Source organism: Phyllobates terribilis, unplaced genomic scaffold (assembly GCF_046119375.1).
Source record: "Phyllobates terribilis strain yellow unplaced genomic scaffold, ASM4611937v1 Scaffold_181__1_contigs__length_3860067, whole genome shotgun sequence".
Classification (NCBI taxonomy): Eukaryota; Metazoa; Chordata; class Amphibia; order Anura; family Dendrobatidae; genus Phyllobates; species Phyllobates terribilis.
Window position 1 is genome coordinate 3,721,049 of NW_027362941.1, and position 21,916 is coordinate 3,742,964.

The following is a 21,916-nucleotide window of genomic DNA, read 5'->3' on the forward strand; positions in this document are numbered from 1 at the left end:
CAATATGATGACCTAATGTAAACAAATAATGTGCCGTACCTCTGGGTTCAAAATGTTCACTATACACCTTAATAAAATCTTTGAGGGGTATAGTTTCCAAAATGGGGACACTTGTGGGGGAGCTCCACTGTTTAGGCACATCACGGGCTCTCCAAACGCGACATGGTGTCCGCTAACAAATTGAATGGAAAATCGGCTCAAATTGTTAGCGGACGCCATGTTGCGTTTGGAGAGCCCCTGTGTGTCCAAACATTGGAGCTCCCCCACAAGTGACCCCATTTTGGAAACTAGACCCCCCAAGGCACCTATCTAGATGCATAGTGAGCACTTAGAACCCCCAGGTGCTTCACAAATTGATTCGTAAAAATGAAAAAGTGAAAATAAAACACTTTTTCATTTTTATGAATCAATTTGTGAAGCACCTGGGGTTCCAAGTGCTCACTATGAATCTAGATAGGTGCCTTGGGGGGTCTAGTTTCCAAAATGGGGTCACTTGTGGGGGAGCTCCAATGTTTGGGCACACAGGGACTCTCCAAATGCAACATGATATCCGCTAACAAATTGTCGGCTCAAATTGTTAGCGGATATCATGTTGCATTTGGAGAGTCCCTGTGTGCCCAAACATTGGAGCTCCTCCACAAGTGACCCCATTTTGGAAACTAGACCCCCCAAGGCACCTATCTAGATGCATAGTGAGCACTTGGAACCCCTAGGTGCTTCACAAATTAATTCGTAAAAATGAAAAAGTGTTTTTTTTTCACTTTTTCATTATTACGAATCAATTTGTGAAGCACCTGGGGGTTCCAAGTGCTCACTATGCATCTAGAAAGGTGCCTTGGGGGGTCTAGTTTCCAAAATGGGGTCACTTGTGGGGGAGCTCCAAAGTTTGGGCACAGAGGGGCTCTCCAAACGCAATGTGGCGTCCGCTAACAATTTGAGCCGATTTTCCATTCAATTTGTTAGCGGATACCATGTTGCATTTAGAGAGTCCCTGTGTGCCCAAACATTGGAGCTCCCCCACAAGTGACCCCATTTTGGAAACTAGACCCCCCAAGGCACCTATCTAGATGCATAGTGAGCACTTGGAACCCCTAGGTGCTTCACAAATTGATTCGTAAAAATGAAAAAGTGTTTTTTTTTTCACTTTTTCATTATTACGAATCAATTTGTGAAGCACCTGGGGGTTCCAAGTGCTCACTATGCATCTAGAAAGGTGCCTTGGGGGGTCTAGTTTCCAAAATGGGGTCACTTGTGGGGGAGCTCCAAAGTTTGGGCACAGAGAAGCTCTCCAAACGCAATGTGGTGTCCGCTAACAATTTGAGCCGATTTTCCATTCAATTTGTTAGCGGATACCATGTTGCATTTAGAGAGTCCCTGTGTGCCCAAACATTGGAGCTCTCCCACAAGTGACCCCATTTTGGAAACTAGACCCCCCAAGGCACCTATCTAGATGCATAGTGAGCAGTTGGAACCCCCAGGTGCTTCACAAATTGATTCATAAAAATGAAAAAGTGTTTTTTTTTCACTTTTTCATTGTTACGAATCAATTTGTGAAGCACCTGGGGGTTCCAAGTGCTCACTATGTATCTAGATAGGTGCCTTGGGGGGTCTAGTTTCCAAAATGGGGTCACTTGTGGGGGAGCTCCAATGTTTGGGCACACAACAGCTCTCCAAACGCAACATGGTGTCGCTAACAATTTGAGCCAATTTTGCGTTAAATTTGTTAGCGGACACCATGTTGCATTTAGAGAGCCGCTGTGTGCCCAAATATTGGAGCTCCCCCACAAGTGACCCCATTTTGGAAACTAGACCACCCAAGGCACCTATCTAGATGCATAGTGAGCACTTGGAACCCTCAGGTGCTTCACAAATTGATTCATACAAATGAAAAAGTGTTTTTTTTTTCACTTTTTCATTGTTACGAATCAATTTGTGAAGCACCTGGGGGTTCCAAGTGCTCACTATGCATCTAGATAGGTGCCTTGGGGGGTCTAGTTTCCAAAATGGGGTCACTTGTGGGGGAGCTCCAATGTTTGGGCACACAGGGACTCTCTAAATGCAACATGGTGTCCTCTAACAAATTTAACGGAAAATTGGCTCAAATTGTTAGCGACACCATGTTGCGTTTGGAGAGCCGCTGTGTGCCCAAACATTGGAGCTCCCCCACAAGTGACCCCATTTTGGAAACTAGACCCCCCAAGGCACCTATCTAGATGCATTGTGAGCACTTGGAACACTCAGGTGCTTCACAAATTGATTCATAAAAATGAAAAAGTGTTTTTTTTTTTCACTTTTTCATTGTTACGAATCAATTTGTGAAGCACCTGGGGGTTCCAAGTGCTCACTATGCATCTAGAAAGGTGCCTTGGGGGGTCTAGTTTCCAAAATGGGGTCACTTGTGGGGGAGCTCCAAAGTTTGGGCACACATGGGCTCTCCAAACACAACATGGCGTCCGCTAATTATTCAAACAAATTTTACAATCAAAAAGTCAAATAGCGCTCCTTCCCTTCTGAGCCCTGCCGTGCGCCCAAACAGTATTTTTTCCCCAAATATTGGGTATCTGCGTGCCCAGGGGAAATTGCACAACAAATTTTGGGGTCCATTTTTTCTTGTTACCCCTGTGAAAATAAAAAAAATTGGGTCTAAATTAACATTTTTGTGAAAAAAGTTAAATGTTCATTTTTTTCTTCCACATTCAAAAAATTCCTGTGAAGCACCTGAAGGGTTAATAAAGTTCTTGAATGTGGTTTTGAGCACCTTGAGGGGTGCAGTTTTTAGAATGGTGTCACTTTTGGGTATTTTCTGTCATAAAGACCTCTCAAAGTGACTTCAAATATGATGTGGTCCCTAAAAAAATGGTTTTGTAAATTTTGTTGGAAAAATGAGAAATCGCTGGTCAACTTTTAACCCTTATAGCTCCCTAACAAAAAAAAATTTTGGTTCCAAAATTGTGCTGATGTAAAGTAGACATGTGGGAAATGTTATTCATTAACTCTTTTGTGTGACATATCGCTCTGATTTCAGGGCTTAAAAATTCAAATTTTGAAAATTGCAAAATTTTCAAAATTTTCGCCAAATTTCCGTTTTTTTCACAAATAAACGCAAGTGATATCGAAGAAATTTTTCCACAATCATGAAGTACAATATGTCACGAAAAAACAATCTCAGAATCAGGGGGATCCGTTGAAGCGTTCGAGAGTAATTACCTCATAAAGTGACAGTGGTCAGAATTGTAAAAATTGGCCCGGTCATTAACGTGCAAACCACCCGCGGGGCTTAAGGGGTTAAATACTGCAGCAGAGACCTTAAATAATGCAGCAAAATCCTTAAATAATGCAGCAGAGTCCTTATATAATGCAGCAGAGTCCTAAAATACCGCAGCAGAGTCCTTAAATAATGCAACAAACTCCTTAAATAATGCAGCAAAGTACTTAAATAATGCAGCAGAGTCCTTAAATAATGCAACAAAGTCCTTAAATAGTGCAGCAGATTCCTTAAATTTCGCAGCAGTGTCCTTAAATAATGCATCAAAGTCCTTAAATAATGCAGCAGAGTCCTAAAACACCACAGCAGAGTCCTTAAATAATGCAGCAAAGTCCTTAAATAATGCAGCAGAGTCCTTATATAATGCAGCAGAGTCCTAAAATACCGCAGCAGAGTCCTTAAATAATGCAGCAAAGTCCTTAAATAATGCAGCAAATTCATTAAATAATGCAGCAGAGTCCTTAAATAATGCAACAAAGTCCTTAAATAATGCAGCAGATTCCTTAAATTTCGCAGCAGCGTCCTTAAATAATGCATCAAAGTCCTTAAATAATGCAGCAGAGTCCTAAAATACCGCAGCAGAGTTCTTAAATAATGCAGCAAAGTCCTTAAATAATGCAGCAGAGTGCTTACATAATGCAGCAGAGTCCTTAAATACCGCAACAGAGTCATTAAATAATGCAGCAGAGTCCTTAAATAATGCAGCAAATTCATTAAATAATGCACAGAGTCATTAAATAATGCAATAAAGTCCTTAAATAAAATTCAGCAACACCCTTAATAATGCAGCTGAGTCCTTAAATAATTCAGCAAAGTCCTTAAATAATGCAGCAGAGTCCTTAAATACTGCAGCAGCGTCCTTAAATAATCCAACAAAGTCCTTAAATAATGCAGCAGAGTCCTTAAATAATGCAACAAAGTCCTTAAATAATGCAGCAGAGTCCTTAAATACAGCAGCAGCGTCCTTAAATAATTCAGCAAAGTCCTTAAATAATGCAGCAGAGTCCTTAAATAATGCAAAAAAGTCCTTAAATAATGCAGCAGAGTCCTTAAATAATGCAACAAAGTCCTTAAATAATGCAGCAGAGTCCTTAAATACTGCAGCAGAGTCCTTAAATAATGCAGCAAAGTCCTTAAATAATGCAGCAGAGTCCTTAAATTCCGCAGCAGAGTGATTAAATAATGCAACAAAGTCCTTAATAATGCAGCAGAGTCCTTAAATAATGCAGCAAATTTTTTAAATAATGCAGCAGAATCCTTAAATAATGCAATAAAGTCCTTATCTAATGCAGCAACGTCCTTAATAATGCAGCAGAGTCCTTAAATAATGCAGCAAAGTACTTAAATAATGCAGCAGAGGCCTTAAATACCGCAGCAGCATACTTAAATAATGCAGCAAAGTCCTTAAATAATGCAGCAGAGTCCTTAAATAATGCAACAAAGTCCTTAAATAATGCAGCAGAGTCCTTAAATAATGCAACAAAGTCCTTAAATAATGCACCAGAGTACTTAAATAATGCAGCAGAGTCCTTAAATACCGAAGTAGAGTCATTAAATAATGCAACAAATTCCTTAAATAATGCAGCAGAGTCCTTAAATAATGCATCAAATTCCTTAAATAATGCAGCAGAATCCTTAAATAATGCAATAAAGTCCTTAATTAATGCAGCAACGTCCTTAATAATACAGCAGAGTCCTTAAATAATGCAGCAAAGTCCTTAATTAATGCAGCAGAGTCCTTAAATAATGCAGCAAAGTCCTTACATAATGCAGCAAAGTCCTTAAATAATGCAGCAGAGTCCTTAAATAATGCAACAAAGTCCTTAAATACTGCAGCAGATTCCTTAAATTCTGCAGCAGCGTCCTTAAATAATGCATCAAAGTCCTTAAATAATGCAGCAGAGTCGTTAAATACTGCAGCAGAGTCCTTAAATACTGCATCAGCGTCCTTAAATAATGCAACAAAGTCCTTAAATAATGCAGCAGAGTCCTTAAATAATGCAGCAAAATCCTTAAATAATGCAGCAGAGTCCTTATATAATGCAGCAGAGTCCTAAAATACCGCAGCAGAGTCCTTAAATAATGCAGCAGAGTCCTTAAATAATGCAGCAAATTCATTAAATAATGCAGCAGAGTCCTTAAATAATGCAACAAAGTCCTTAAATAATGCAGCAGATTCCTTAAATTTCGCAGCAGCATCCTTAAATAATGCATCAAAGTCCTTAAATAATGCAGCAGAGTCCTAAAATACCGCAGCAGAGTCCTTAAATAATGCAGCAAAGTCCTTAAATGATGCAGCAGAGTGCTTACATAATGCAGCAGAGTCCTTAAATACCGCAGCAGAGTCATTAAATAATGCAGCAGAGTCCTTAAATAATGCAGCAAATTCATTAAATAATTCACAGAGTCATTAAATAATGCAATAAAGTCCTTAAATAAAATTCAGCAACACCCTTAATAATGCAGCTGAGTCCTTAAATAATTCAGCAAAGTCCTTAAATAATGCAGCAGAGTCCTTATATACTGCAGAAGCGTCCTTAAATAATGCAACAAAGTCCTTAAATAATGCAGCAGAGTCCTTAAATAATGCAACAAAGTCCTTAAATAATGCAGCAGAGTCCTTAAATAATGCAACAAACTCATTAAATAATGCAGCAAAGTACATAAATAATGGAGCAAGTTCCTTAAATAATGCAGCAGAATCCTTAAATAATGCGTAAAGTCCTTAAATAATGCAGCAGATTCCTTAAATAAAGCAAAAAATTCCTTAAATAATGCAGCAGAATCCTTAAATAATGCAATAAAGTCATTAAATAATGCAGCAGAGTCCTTAAATAATGCAACAAAGTCCTTAAATAATGCAGCAGATTCCTTAAATTCTGCAGCAGCGTCCTTAAATAATGCATCAAAGTGCTTAAATAATGCAGCAGAGTCCTTAAATACCACAGCAGAGTCATTAAATAATGCAGCAGAGTCCTTAAATAATGCAGCATATTCCTTAAATAATGCAGCAGAGTCCTTAAATAATGCAATAAAGTCCTTAAATAATGCAGCAGAGTCCTTAAATAATGCAGCAACGTCCTTAATAATGCAGCTGAGTCCTTAAATAATGCAGCAATATCCTTAAATAATGCAGCAGATTCCTTAAATACTGCATCAGCGTCCTTAAATAATGCAACAAAGTCCTTAAATAATGCAGCAAAGTCCTTAAATAATGCAGCAGAGTCCTTAAATACAGCAGCAGAGTCCTTAAATAATTCAGCAAAGTCCTTAAATAATGCAGCAGAGTCCTTAAATAATGCAACAAAGTCCTTAAATAATGCAGCAGAGTCCTTAAATAATGCAAGAAAGTCCTTAAATAATGCAGCAGAGTCCTTAAATACTGCAGCAGAGATCTTAAATAATGCAGCAAAATCCTTTAATAATGCAGCAGAGTCCTTAAATAATGCAGCAGAGTCCTAAAATACTGCAGCAGAGACCTTAAATAATGCAGCAAAATCCTTAAATAATGCATAGGAGTCCTTAAATACCGCAGCAGCGTCCTTAAATAATGCAACAAAGTCCTCAAATAATGCAGCAGAGTCCTTAGATAATGCAATAAAGTCCTTAAATAATGCAGCAGAGTCCTTAAATAATGCAACAAACTCCTTAAATAATGCAGCAAAGTACTTAAATAATGCAGCAAATTCCTTAAATAATGCAGCAGAATCCTTAAATAATGCAATAAAGTCCTTAAATAATGCAGCAACGTCCTTAATAATGCAGCAGAGTCCTTAAATAATGCAGCAAAGTCCTTAAATAATGCAGCGGAGGCCTTAAATACTGCTGCAGCATCCTTAAATAATGCAGCAGAGTCCTTAAATAATGCAACAAAGTCCTTAAATAATGCAGCAGAGTCCTTAAACAATGCAGCACAGTCCTTAAATAATGCAACAAAGTCCTTAAATAATGCAGCAGATTCCTTAAATTCTGCAGCAGCGATCTTAAATAATGCATCAAAGTCCTTAAATAATGCAGCAGAGTCCTTAAATACTGCAGCAGAGTCCTTAAATAATGCAGCAAAGTCCTTAAATAATGCAGCAGAGTCCTTAAATACCGCAGCAGAGTCATTAAATAATGCAACAAAGTCCTTAAATAATGCAGCAGAGTCCTTAAATAATGCATCAAATTCCTTAAATAATGCAGCAGAATCCTTAAATAATGCAATAAAGTCCTTAATTAATGCAGCAACGTCCTTAATAATACAGCAGAGTCGTTAAATAATGCAGCAAAGTCGTTAAATAATGCAGCAGAGTCCTTAAATAATGCAGCAAAGTCATTAAATAATGCAGCAGAGTCCTTAAATAATACAACAAAGTCCTTAAATAATGCAGCAGATTCCTTAAATTCTGCAGCAGCGTCCTTAAATAATGCATCAAAGTCCTTAAATAATGCAGCAGAGTCCTTAAATACCACAGCAGAGTCATTAAATAATGCAGCATATTCCTTAAATAATGCAGCAGAGTCCTTAAATAATGCAATAAAGTCCTTAAATAATGCAGCAGAGTCCTTAAATACCACAGCAGAGTCCTTAAATAATGCAGCATATTCCTTAAATAATGCAGCAGAGTCCTTAAATAATGCAATAAAGTCCTTAAATAATGCAGCAGAGTCCTTAAATAATGCAGCAACATCCTTAATAATGCAGCTGAGTCCTTAAATAATGCAGCAACATCCTTAAATAATGCAGCAGAGTCCTTAAATACTGCAGCAGCGTCCTTAAATAATGCAACAAAGTCCTTAAATAATGCAGCAAAGTCCTTAAATAATGCAGCAGAGTCCTTAAATACAGCAGCAGAGTCCTTAAATAATTCAGCAAAGTCCTTAAATAATGCAGCATATTCCTTAAATAATGCAGCAGAGTCCTTAAATAATGCAATAAAGTCCTTAAATAATGCAGCAGAGTCCTTAAATAATGCAGCAACGTCCTTAATAATGCAGCTGAGTCCTTAAATAATGCAGCAATATCCTTAAATAATGCAGCAGATTCCTTAAATACTGCATCAGCATCCTTAAATAATGCAACAAAGTCCTTAAATAATGCAGCAAAGTCCTTAAATAATGCAGCAGAGTCCTTAAATACTGCAGCAGAGTCCTTAAATAATGCAGCAAAGTCCTTAAATAATGCAGCAGAGTCCTTAAATAATGCAGCAAATTCATTAAATAATGCAGCAGAGTCCTTAAATAATGTAGCAGAGTCCTTAAATAATGCAGCAGAGTCCTAAAATACTGCAGCAGAGACCTTAAATAATGCAGCAAAATCCTTAAATAATGCATCAGAGTCCTTAAATACCGCAGCAGCGTCCTTAAATAATGCAACAAAGTCCTCAAATAATGCAGCAGAGTCCTTAAATAATGCAACAAAGTCCTTAAATAATGTAGCAGAGTCCTTAAATAATGCAACAAACTCCTTAAATAATGCAGCAAAGTACTTAAATAATGCAATAAAGTCCTTAAATAATGTAGCAGAGTCCTTAAATAATGCAACAGAGTCCTAAAATACTGCAGCAGAGTCCTTAAATAATGCAGCAATATCCTTAAATAATGCAGCAGATTCCTTAAATACTGCATCAGCATCCTTAAATAATGCAACAAAGTCCTTAAATAATGCAGCAAAGTCCTTAAATAATGCAGCAGAGTCCTTAAATACAGCAGCAGAGTCCTTAAATAATTCAGCAAAGTCCTTAAATAATGCAGCAGAGTCCTTAAATAATGCAGCAGATTCCTTAAATTCTGCAGCAGCGATCTTAAATAATGCATCAAAGTCCTTAAATAATGCAGCAGAGTCCTTAAATAATGCAGCAGATTCCTTAAATTCTGCAGCAGCGATCTTAAATAATGCATCAAAGTCCTTAAATAATGCAGCAGAGTCCTTAAATACTGCAGCAGAGTCCTTAAATAATGCAGCAAAGTCCTTAAATAATGCAGCAGAGTCCTTAAATACCGCAGCAGAGTCATTAAATAATGCAACAAAGTCCTTAAATAATGCAGCAGAGTCCTTAAATAATGCATCAAATTCCTTAAATAATGCAGCAGAATCCTTAAATAATGCAATAAAGTCCTTAATTAATGCAGCAACGTCCTTAATAATACAGCGGAGTCCTTAAATAATGCAGCAAAGTCGTTAAATAATGCAGCAGAGTCCTTAAATAATGCAGCAAAGTCATTAAATAATGCAGCAGAGTCCTTAAATAATGCAACAAAGTCCTTAAATAATGCAGCAGATTCCTTAAATTCTGCAGCAGCGTCCTTAAATAATGCATCAAAGTCCTTAAATAATGCAGCAGAGTCCTTAAATACCACAGCAGAGTCATTAAATAATGCAGCATATTCCTTAAATAATGCAGCAGAGTCCTTAAATAATGCAATAAAGTCCTTAAATAATGCAGCAGAGTCCTTAAATACCACAGCAGAGTCCTTAAATAATGCAGCATATTCCTTAAATAATGCAGCAGAGTCCTTAAATAATGCAATAAAGTCCTTAATTAATGCAGCAGAGTCCTTAAATAATGCAGCAACATCCTTAATAATGCAGCTGAGTCCTTAAATAATGCAGCAACATCCTTAAATAATGCAACAAAGTCCTTAAATAATGCAGCAGATTCCTTAAATTCTGCAGCAGCGTCCTTAAATAATGCATCAAAGTCCTTAAATAATGCAGCAGAGTCCTTAAATACTGCAGCAGAGTCCTTAAATAATGGAGCAAAGTCCTTAAATAATGCAGCAGAGTCCTTAAATAATGCAGCAAATTCATTAAATAATGCAGCAAAGTCCTTAAATAATGCAGCAGAGTCCTTAAATACCGCAGCAGCATCCTTAAATAATGCAACAAAGTCCTTAAATAATGCAGCAGAATCCTTAAATAATGCAACATAGTCCTTAAATAATGCAGCAGACTCTTTATATAATGCAACAAACTCCTTAAATAATGCAGCAGAGTACTTAAATAATGCAGCAGATTCCTTAAATAATGCAGCAGAATCCTTAAATAATGCAATAAAATCCTTAAATAATGCAGCAACGTCCTTAATAATGCAGCAGTGTCCTTAAATAATACAGCAAAGTCCTTAAATAATGCAGCAGAGGACTTAAATACTGCAGCAGCGTCCTTAAATAATGCAGCAGAGTCCTTAAATAATGCAACAAAGTCCTTAAATAATGCAGCAGAGTCCTTAAATAATGCAAAAAATTCCTTAAATAATGCAGAAGAGTACTTAAATAATGCAGAAAAGTCGTTAAATAATGCAGCAGAGTCCTTAAATAATGCAACAAAGTCCTTAAATAATGCAGCAGATTCCTTAAATTCTGCAGCAGCGTCCTTAAATAATGCATCCAAGTCCTTAAATAATGCAGCAGAGTCCTTAAATACCACAGCAGAGTCATTAAATAATGCAGCATATTCCTTAAATAATGCAGCAGAGTCCTTAAATAATGCAATAAAGTCCTTAAATAATGCAGCAGAGTCCTTAAATACCACAGCAGAGTCCTTAAATAATGCAGCATATTCCTTAAATAATGCAGCAGAGTCCTTAAATAATGCAATAAAGTCCTTAAATAATGCAGCAGAGTCCTTAAATAATGCAGCAACATACTTAATAATGCAGCTGAGTCCTTAAATATTGCAGCATAGTCCTTAAATAATGCAACAAAGTCCTTAAATAATGCAGCAGATTCCTTAAATTCTGCAGCAGCGTCCTTAAATAATGCATCAAAGTCCTTAAATAATGCAGCAGAGTCCTTAAATACTGCAGCAGAGTCCTTAAATAATGCAGCAAAGTCCTTAAATAATGCAGCAGAGTCCTTAAATAATGCAGCAAATTCATTAAATAATGCAGCAGAGTCCTTAAATAATGTAGCAGAGTCCTTAAATAATGCAGCAGAGTCCTAAAATACTGCAGCAGAGACCTTAAATAATGCAGCAAAATCCTTAAATAATGCATCAGAGTCCTTAAATACCGCAGCAGCGTCCTTAAATAATGCAACAAAGTCCTCAAATAATGCAGCAGAGTCCTTAAATAATGCAACAAAGTCCTTAAATAATGTAGCAGAGTCCTTAAATAATGCAACAAACTCCTTAAATAATGCAGCAAAGTACTTAAATAATGCAATAAAGTCCTTACATAATGCAGCAACGTCCTTAATAATGCAGCAGAGTCCTTAAATAATGCAGCAAAGTCCTTAAATAATGCAGCGGAGGCCTTAAATACTGCTGCAGCATCCTTAAATAATGCAGCAGAGTCCTTAAATAATGCAACAAAGTCCTTAAATAATGCAGCAGAGTCCTTAAACAATGCAGCACAGTCCTTAAATAATGCAACAAAGTCCTTAAATAATGCAGCAGATTCCTTAAATTCTGCAGCAGCGATCTTAAATAATGCATCAAAGTCCTTAAATAATGCAGCAGAGTCCTTAAAAACTGCAGCAGAGTCCTTAAATAATGCAGCAAAGTCCTTAAATAATGCAGCAGAGTCCTTAAATACCGCAGCAGAGTCATTAAATAATGCAACAAAGTCCTTAAATAATGCAGCAGAGTCCTTAAATACTGCAGCAGAGACCTTAAATAATGCAGCAAAATCCTTAAATAATGCAGCAGAGTCCTTATATAATGCAGCAGAGTCCTAAAATACCGCAGCAGAGTCCTTAAATAATGCAACAAACTCCTTAAATAATGCAGCAAAGTACTTAAATAATGCAGCAGAGTCCTTAAATAATGCAACAAAGTCCTTAAATAGTGCAGCAGATTCCTTAAATTTCGCAGCACTGTCCTTAAATAATGCATCAAAGTCCTTAAATAATGCAGCAGAGTCCTAAAACACCGCAGCAGAGTCCTTAAATAATGCAGCAAAGTCCTTAAATAATGCAGCAGAGTCCTTATATAATGCAGCAGAGTCCTAAAATACCGCAGCAGAGTCCTTAAATAATGCAGCAAATTCCTTAAATAATGCAGCAAATTCATTAAATAATGCAGCAGAGTCCTTAAATAATGCAACAAAGTCCTTAAATAATGCAGCAGATTCCTTAAATTTCGCAGCAGCGTCCTCAAATAATGCATCAAAGTCCTTAAATAATGCAGCAGAGTCCTAAAATACCGCAGCAGAGTTCTTAAATAATGCAGCAAAGTCCTTAAATAATGCAGCAGAGTGCTTACATAATGCAGCAGAGTCCTTAAATACCGCAACAGAGTCATTAAATAATGCAGCAGAGTCCTTAAATAATGCAGCAAATTCATTAAATAATGCACAGAGTCATTAAATAATGCAATAAAATCCTTAAATAAAATTCAGCAACACCCTTAATAATGCAGCTGAGTCCTTAAATAATTCAGCAAAGTCCTTAAATAATGCAGCAGAGTCCTTAAATACTGCAGCAGCGTCCTTAAATAATCCAACAAAGTCCTTAAATAATGCAGCAGAGTCCTTAAATAATGCAACAAAGTCCTTAAATAATGCAGCAGAGTCCTTAAGTAATGCAACAAACTCATTAAATAATGCAGCAGAGTCCTTAAATAATGCAAAAAATTCCTTAAATAATGCAGCAGAATCCTTAAATAATGCAACAAAGTCCTTAAATAATGCAGCAACGTCCTTAATAATGCAGCAGAGTCCTTAAATAATGCAGCAAATTCCTTAAATAATGCAGCAGAGGCCTTAAATACCGAAGCAGCGTCCTTAAATAATGCAGCAAAGTCCTTAAATAATGCAGAAGAGTCCTTAAATAATGCAACAAAGTCCTTAAATAATGCAGCAGAGTCCTTAAATAAAGCAGCAGAGTGCTTAAATAATGCAGCAGAGTCCTTAAATACCGCAGCAGAGTCATTAAATAATACAGCAGAGTCCTTAAATAAAGCAGCAGAGTGCTTAAATAATGCAGCAGAGTACTTAAATACCGCAGCAGAGTCATTAAATAATACAGCAGAGTCCTTAAATAATGCAGCAAATTCCTTAAATAATGCAGAGTCCTTAAATAATGCAATAAATTCCTTAAAGAAAATGCAGCAACGCCCTTAATAATGCAGCCAAGTCCTTAAATAATGCAGCAAAGTCCTTAAATAATGCAGCAGAGTCCTTAAATACCGCAGCAGCATCCTTAAATAATGCAACAAAGTCCTTAAATAATGCAGCAGAATCCTTAAATAATGCAACAAAGTCCTTAAATAATGCAGCAGACTCCTTATATAATGCAACAAACTCCTTAAATAATGCAGCAGAGTACTTAAATAATGCAGCAAATTCCTTAAATAATGCAGTAGAATCCTTAAATAATGCAATAAAATCCTTAAATAATGCAGCAACGTCCTTAATAATGCAGCAGTGTCCTTAAATAATACAGCAAAGTCCTTAAATAATGCAGCAGAGGACTTAAATACTGCAGCAGCGTCCTTAAATAATGCAGCAGAGTCCTTAAATAATGCAACAAAGTCCTTAAATAATGCAGCAGAGTCCTTAAATAATGCAAAAAATTCCTTAAATAATGCAGAAGAGTACTTAAATAATGCAGAAAAGTCGTTAAATAATGCAGCAGAGTCCTTAAATATTGCAGCATAGTCCTTAAATAATGCAACAAAGTCCTTAAATAATGCAGCAGATTCCTTAAATTCTGCAGCAGCGTCCTTAAATAATGCATCAAAGTCCTTAAATAATGCAGCAGAGTTCTTAAATACTGCAGCAGAGTCCTTAAATAATGCAGCAAAGTCCTTAAATAATGCAGCAGAGTCCTTAAATAATGCAGCAAATTCATTAAATAATGCAGCAGAGTCCTTAAATAATGCAACAAAGTCCTTAAATAATGCAGCAGATTCTTTAAATTTCGCAGCAGTGTCCTTAAATAATGCATCAAAGTCCTTAAATAATGCAACAGAGTCCTAAAACACCGCAGCAGAGTCCTTAAATAATGCAGCAAAGTCCTTAAATAATGCAGCAGAGTGCTTACATAATGCAGCAGAGTCCTTAAATACCGCAGCAGAGTCATTAAATAATGCAGCAGAGTCCTTAAATAATGCAGCAAATTCATTAAATAATGCACAGAGTCATTAAATAATGCAATAAAGTCCTTAAATAAAATTCAGCAACACCCTTAATAATGCAGCTGAGTACTTAAATAATTCAGCAAAGTCCTTAAATAATGCAGCAGAGTCCTTAAATACCGCAGCAGCGTCCTTAAATAATGCAGCAAAGTCCTTAAATAATGCAGCAGAGTCCTTAAATAATGCAACACAGTCCTAAAATAATGCAGCAGAGTCCTTAAATAATGCAACAAACTCATTAAATAATGCAGCAAAGTACTTAAATAATGCAGCAAATTCCTTAAATAATGCAGCAGAATCCTTAAATAATGCAATAAAGTCCTTAAATAATGCAGCAGAGTCCTTAAATAATGCAACAAAGTCCTTAAATAATGTAGCAGAGTCCTTAAATAATGCAACAAACTCCTTAAATAATGCAGCAAAGTACTTAAATAATGCAGCAAATTCCTTAAATAATGCAGCAGAATCCTTAAATAATGCAATAAAGTCCTTAAATAATGCAGCAACGTCCTTAATAATGCAGCAGAGTCCTTAAATAATGCAGCAAAGTCCTTAAATAATGCAGCGGAGGCCTTAAATACTGCTGCAGCATCCTTAAATAATGCAGCAGAGTCCTTAAATAATGCAACAAAGTCCTTAAATAATGCAGCAGAGTCCTTAAACAATGCAGCACAGTCCTTAAATAATGCAACAAAGTCCTTAAATAATGCAGCAGATTCCTTAAATTCTGCAGCAGCGATCTTAAATAATGCATCAAAGTCCTTAAATAATGCAGCAGAGTCCTTAAATACTGCAGCAGAGTCCTTAAATAATGCAGCAAAGTCCTTAAATAATGCAGCAGAGTCCTTAAATACCGCAGCAGAGTCATTAAATAATGCAACAAAGTCCTTAAATAATGCAGCAGAGTCCTTAAATAATGCATCAAATTCCTTAAATAATGCAGCAGAATCCTTAAATAATGCAATAAAGTCCTTAATTAATGCAGCAACGTCCTTAATAATACAGCAGAGTCCTTAAATAATGCAGCAAAGTCGTTAAATAATGCAGCAGAGTCCTTAAATAATGCAGCAAAGTCATTAAATAATGCAGCAGAGTCCTTAAATAATGCAACAAAGTCCTTAAATAATGCAGCAGATTCCTTAAATTCTGCAGCAGCGTCCTTAAATAATGCATCAAAGTCCTTAAATAATGCAGCAGAGTCCTTAAATACCACAGCAGAGTCATTAAATAATGCAGCATATTCCTTAAATAATGCAGCAGAGTCCTTAAATAATGCAATAAAGTCCTTAAATAATGCAGCAGAGTCCTTAAATACCACAGCAGAGTCCTTAAATAATGCAGCATATTCCTTAAATAATGCAGCAGAGTCCTTAAATAATGCAAGAAAGTCCTTAAATAATGCAGCAGAGTCCTTAAATAATGCAGCAACATCCTTAATAATGCAGCTGAGTCCTTAAATGATGCAGCAACATCCTTAAATAATGCAGCAGAGTCCTTAAATACTGCAGCAGCGTCCTTAAATAATGCAACAAAGTCCTTAAATAATGCAGCAAAGTCCTTTCCTTAAATAATGCAGCAGAGTCCTTAAATACAGCAGCAGAGTCCTTAAATAATTCAGCAAAGTCCTTAAATAATGCAGCATATTCCTTAAATAATGCAGCAGAGTCCTTAAATAATGCAATAAAGTCCTTAAATAATGCAGCAGAGTCCTTAAATAATGCAGCAACGTCCTTAATAATGTAGCTGAGTCCTTAAATAATGCAGCAATATCCTTAAATAATGCAGCAGATTCCTTAAATACTGCATCAGCGTCCTTAAATAATGCAACAAAGTCCTTAAATAATGCAGCAAAGTCCTTAAATAATGCAGCAGAGTCCTTAAATACAGCAGCAGAGTCCTTAAATAATTCAGCAAAGTCCTTAAATAATGCAGCAGAGTCCTTAAATAATGCAACAAAGTCCTTAAATAATGCAGAAGAGTCCTTAAATAATGCAACAAAGTCCTTAAATAATGCAGCAGAGTCCTTAAATACTGCAGCAGAGACCTTAAATAATGCAGCAAAATCCTTAAATAATGCAGCAGAGTCCTTAAATAATGCAGCAGAGTCCTAAAATACTGCAGCAGAGACCTTAAATAATGCAGCAAAATCCTTAAATAATGCATCAGAGTCCTTAAATACCGCAGCAGCGTCCTTAAATAATGCAACAAAGTCCTCAAATAATGCAGCAGAGTCCTTAAATAATGCAACAAAGTCCTTAAATAATGCAGCAGAGTCCTTAAATAATGCAACAAACTCCTTAAATAATGCAGCAAAGTACTTAAATAATGCAGCAAATTCCTTAAATAATGCAGCAGAGGCCTTAAATACTGCTGCAGCATCCTTAAATAATGCAGCAGAGTCCTTAAATAATGCAACAAAGTCCTTAAATAATGCAGCAGAGTCCTTAAACAATGCAGCACAGTCCTTAAATAATGCAACAAAGTCCTTAAATAATGCAGCAGATTCCTTAAATTCTGCAGCAGCGATCTTAAATAATGCATCAAAGTCCTTAAATAATGTAGCAGAGTCCTTAAATACTGCAGCAGAGTTCTTAAATAATGCAGCAAAGTCCTTAAATAATGCAGCAGAGTCCTTAAATACCGCAGCAGAGTCATTAAATAATGCAACAAAGTCCTTAAATAATGCAGCAGAGTCCTTAAATAATGCATCAAATTCCTTAAATAATGCAGCAGAATCCTTAAATAATGCAATAAAGTCCTTAATTAATGCAGCAACGTCCTTAATAATACAGCAGAGTCCTTAAATAATGCAGCAAAGTCGTTAAATAATGCAGCAGAGTCCTTAAATAATGCAGCAAAGTCATTAAATAATGCAGCAGAGTCCTTAAATAATGCAACAAAGTCCTTAAATAATGCAGCAGATTCCTTAAATTCTGCAGCAGCGTCCTTAAATAATGCATCAAAGTCCTTAAATAATGCAGCAGAGTCCTTAAATACCACAGCAGAGTCATTAAATAATGCAGCATATTCCTTAAATAATGCAGCAGAGTCCTTAAATAATGCAATAAAGTCCTTAAATAATGCAGCAGAGTCCTTAAATACCACAGCATAGTCCTTAAATAATGCAGCATATTCCTTAAATAATGCAGCAGAGTCCTTAAATAATGCAATAAAGTCCTTAAATAATGCAGCAGAGTCCTTAAATAATGCAGCAACATCCTTAATAATGCAGCTGAGTCCTTAAATAATGCAGCAACATCCTTAAATAATGCAGCAGAGTCCTTAAATACTGCAGCAGCGTCCTTAAATAATGCAACAAAGTCCTTAAATAATGCAGCAAAGTCCTTTCCTTAAATAATGCAGCAGAGTCCTTAAATACAGCAGCAGAGTCCTTAAATAATTCAGCAAAGTCCTTAAATAATGCAGCATATTCCTTAAATAATGCAGCAGAGTCCTTAAATAATGCAATAAAGTCCTTAAATAATGCAGCAGAGTCCTTAAATAATGCAGCAACGTCCTTAATAATGTAGCTGAGTCCTTAAATAATGCAGCAATATCCTTAAATAATGCAGCAGATTCCTTAAATACTGCATCAGCGTCCTTAAATAATGCAACAAAGTCCTTAAATAATGCAGCAAAGTCCTTAAATAATGCAGCAGAGTCCTTAAATACAGCAGCAGAGTCCTTAAATAATTCAGCAAAGTCCTTAAATAATGCAGCAGAGTCCTTAAATAATGCAACAAAGTCCTTAAATAATGCAGCAGAGTCCTTAAATAATGCAACAAAGTCCTTAAATAATGCAGCAGAGTCCTTAAATACTGCAGCAGAGACCTTAAATAATGCAGCAAAATCCTTAAATAATGCAGCAGAGTCCTTAAATAATGCAGCAGAGTCCTAAAATACTGCAGCAGAGACCTTAAATAATGCAGCAAAATCCTTAAATAATGCATCAGAGTCCTTAAATACCGCAGCAGCGTCCTTAAATAATGCAACAAAGTCCTCAAATAATGCAGCAGAGTCCTTAAATAATGCAACAAAGTCCTTAAATAATGCAGCAGAGTCCTTAAATAATGCAACAAACTCCTTAAATAATGCAGCAAAGTACTTAAATAATGCAGCAAATTCCTTAAATAATGCAGCAGAATCCTTAAATAATGCAATAAAGTCCTTAAATAATGCAGCAACGTCCTTAATAATGCAGCAGAGTCCTTAAATAATGCAGCAAAGTCCTTAAATAATGCAGCGGAGGCCTTAAATACTGCTGCAGCATCCTTAAATAATGCAGCAGAGTCCTTAAATAATGCAACAAAGTCCTTAAATAATGCAGCAGAGTCCTTAAACAATGCAGCACAGTCCTTAAATAATGCAACAAAGTCCTTAAATAATGCAGCAGATTCCTTAAATTCTGCAGCAGCGATCTTAAATAATGCATCAAAGTCCTTAAATAATGCAGCAGAGTCCTAAAACACCGCAGCAGAGTCCTTAAATAATGCAGCAAAGTCCTTAAATAATGCAGCAGAGTGCTTACATAATGCAGCAGAGTCCTTAAATACCGCAGCAGAGTCATTAAATAATGCAGCAGAGTCCTTAAATAATGCAGCAAATACATTAAATAATGCACAGAGTCATTAAATAATGCAATAAAGTCCTTAAATAAAATTCAGCAACACCCTTAATAATGCAGCTGAGTACTTAAATAATTCAGCAAAGTCCTTAAATAATGCATCAGAGTCCTTAAATACCGCAGCAGCGTCCTTAAATAATGCAACAAAGTCCTTAAATAATGCAGCAGAGTCCTTAAATAATGCAACACAGTCCTAAAATAATGCAGCAGAGTCCTTAAATAATGCAACAAACTCATTAAATAATGCAGCAAAGTACTTAAATAATGCAGCAAATTCCTTAAATAATGCAGCAGAATCCTTAAATAATGCAATAAAGTCCTTAAATAATGCAGCAGAGTCCTTAAATAATGCAACAAAGTCCTTAAATAATGTAGCAGAGTCCTTAAATAATGCAACAAACTCCTTAAATAATGCAGCAAAGTACTTAAATAATGCAGCAAATTCCTTAAATAATGCAGCAGAATCCTTAAATAATGCAATAAAGTCCTTAAATAATGCAGCAACGTCCTTAATAATGCAGCAGAGTCCTTAAATAATGCAGCAAAGTCCTTAAATAATGCAGCGGAGGCCTTAAATACTGCTGCAGCATCCTTAAATAATGCAGCAGAGTCCTTAAATAATGCAACAAAGTCCTTAAATAATGCAGCAGAGTCCTTAAACAATGCAGCACAGTCCTTAAATAATGCAACAAAGTCCTTAAATAATGCAGCAGATTCCTTAAATTCTGCAGCAGCGATCTTAAATAATGCATCAAAGTCCTTAAATAATGCAGCAGAGTCCTTAAATACTGCAGCAGAGTCCTTAAATAATGCAGCAAAGTCCTTAAATAATGCAGCAGAGTCCTTAAATACCGCAGCAGTCATTAAATAATGCAACAAAGTCCTTAAATAATGCAGCAGAGTCCTTAAATAATGCATCAAATTCCTTAAATAATGCAGCAGAATCCTTAAATAATGCAATAAAGTCCTTAATTAATGCAGCAACGTCCTTAATAATACAGCAGAGTCCTTAAATAATGCAGCAAAGTCGTTAAATAATGCAGCAGAGTCCTTAAATAATGCAGCAAAGTCATTAAATAATGCAGCAGAGTCCTTAAATAATGCAACAAAGTCCTTAAATAATGCAGCAGATTCCTTAAATTCTGCAGCAGCGTCCTTAAATAATGCATCAAAGTCCTTAAATAATGCAGCAGAGTCCTTAAATACCACAGCAGAGTCATTAAATAATGCAGCATATTCCTTAAATAATGCAGCAGGGTCCTTAAATAATGCAATAAAGTCCTTAAATAATGCAGCAGAGTCCTTAAATACCACAGCAGAGTCCTTAAATAATGCAGCATATTCCTTAAATAATGCAGCAGAGTCCTTAAATAATGCAATAAAGTCCTTAAATAATGCATCAGAGTCCTTAAATAATGCAGCAACATCCTTAATAATGCAGCTGAGTCCTTAAATAATGCAGCAACATCCTTAAATAATGCAGCAGAGTCCTTAAATACTGCAGCAGCGTCCTTAAATAATGCAACAAAGTCCTTAAATAATGCAGCAAAGTCCTTTCCTTAAATAATGCAGCAGAGTCCTTAAATACAGCAGCAGAGTCCTTAAATAATTCAGCAAAGTCCTTAAATAATGCAGCATATTCCTTAAATAATGCAGCAGAGTCCTTAAATAATGCAATAAAGTCCTTAAATAATGCAGCAGAGTCCTTAAATAATGTAGCAACGTCCTTAATAATGCAGCTGAGTCCTTAAATAATGCAGCAATATCCTTAAATAATGCAGCAGATTCCTTAAATACTGCATCAGCGTCCTTAAATAATGCAACAAAGTCCTTAAATAATGCAGCAAAGTCCTTAAATAATGCAGCAGAGTCCTTAAATACAGCAGCAGAGTCCTTAAATAATTCAGCAAAGTCGTTAAATAATGCAGCAGAGTCCTTAAATAATGCAACAAAGTCCTTAAATAATGCAGCAGAGTCCTTAAATAATGCAACAAAGTCCTTAAATAATGCAGCAGAGTCCTTAAATACTGCAGCAGAGACCTTAAATAATGCAGCAAAATCCTTAAATAATGCAGCAGAGTCCTTAAATAATGCAGCAGAGTCCTAAAATACTGCAGCAGAGACCTTAAATAATGCAGCAAAATCCTTAAATAATGCATCAGAGTCCTTAAATACCGCAGCAGCGTCCTTAAATAATGCAACAAAGTCCTCAAATAATGCAGCAGAGTCCTTAAATAATGCAACAAAGTCCTTAAATAATGCAGCAGAGTCCTTAAATAATGCAACAAACTCCTTAAATAATGCAGCAAAGTACTTAAATAATGCAGCAAATTCCTTAAATAATGCAGCAGAATCCTTAAATAATGCAATAAAGTCCTTAAATAATGCAGCAACGTCCTTAATAATGCAGCAGAGTCCTTAAATAATGCAGCAAAGTCCTTAAATAATGCAGCAGAGGCCTTAAATACTGCTGCAGCATCCTTAAATAATGCAGCAGAGTCCTTAAATAATGCAACAAAGTCCTTAAATAATGCAGCAGAGTCCTTAAACAATGCAGCACAGTCCTTAAATAATGCAACAAAGTCCTTAAATAATGCAGCAGATTCCTTAAATTCTGCAGCAGCGATCTTAAATAATGCATCAAAGTCCTTAAATAATGCAGCAGAGTCCTTAAATACTGCAGCAGAGTTCTTAAATAATGCAGCAAAGTCATTAAATAATGCAGCAGAGTCCTTAAATAATGCAACAAAGTCCTTAAATAATGCAGCAGATTCCTTAAATTCTGCAGCAGCGTCCTTAAATAATGCATCAAAGTCCTTAAATAATGCAGCAGAGTCCTTAAATACCACAGCAGAGTCATTAAATAATGCAGCATATTCCTTAAATAATGCAGCAGAGTCCTTAAATAATGCAATAAAGTCCTTAAATAATGCAGCAGAGTCCTTAAATACCACAGCAGAGTCCT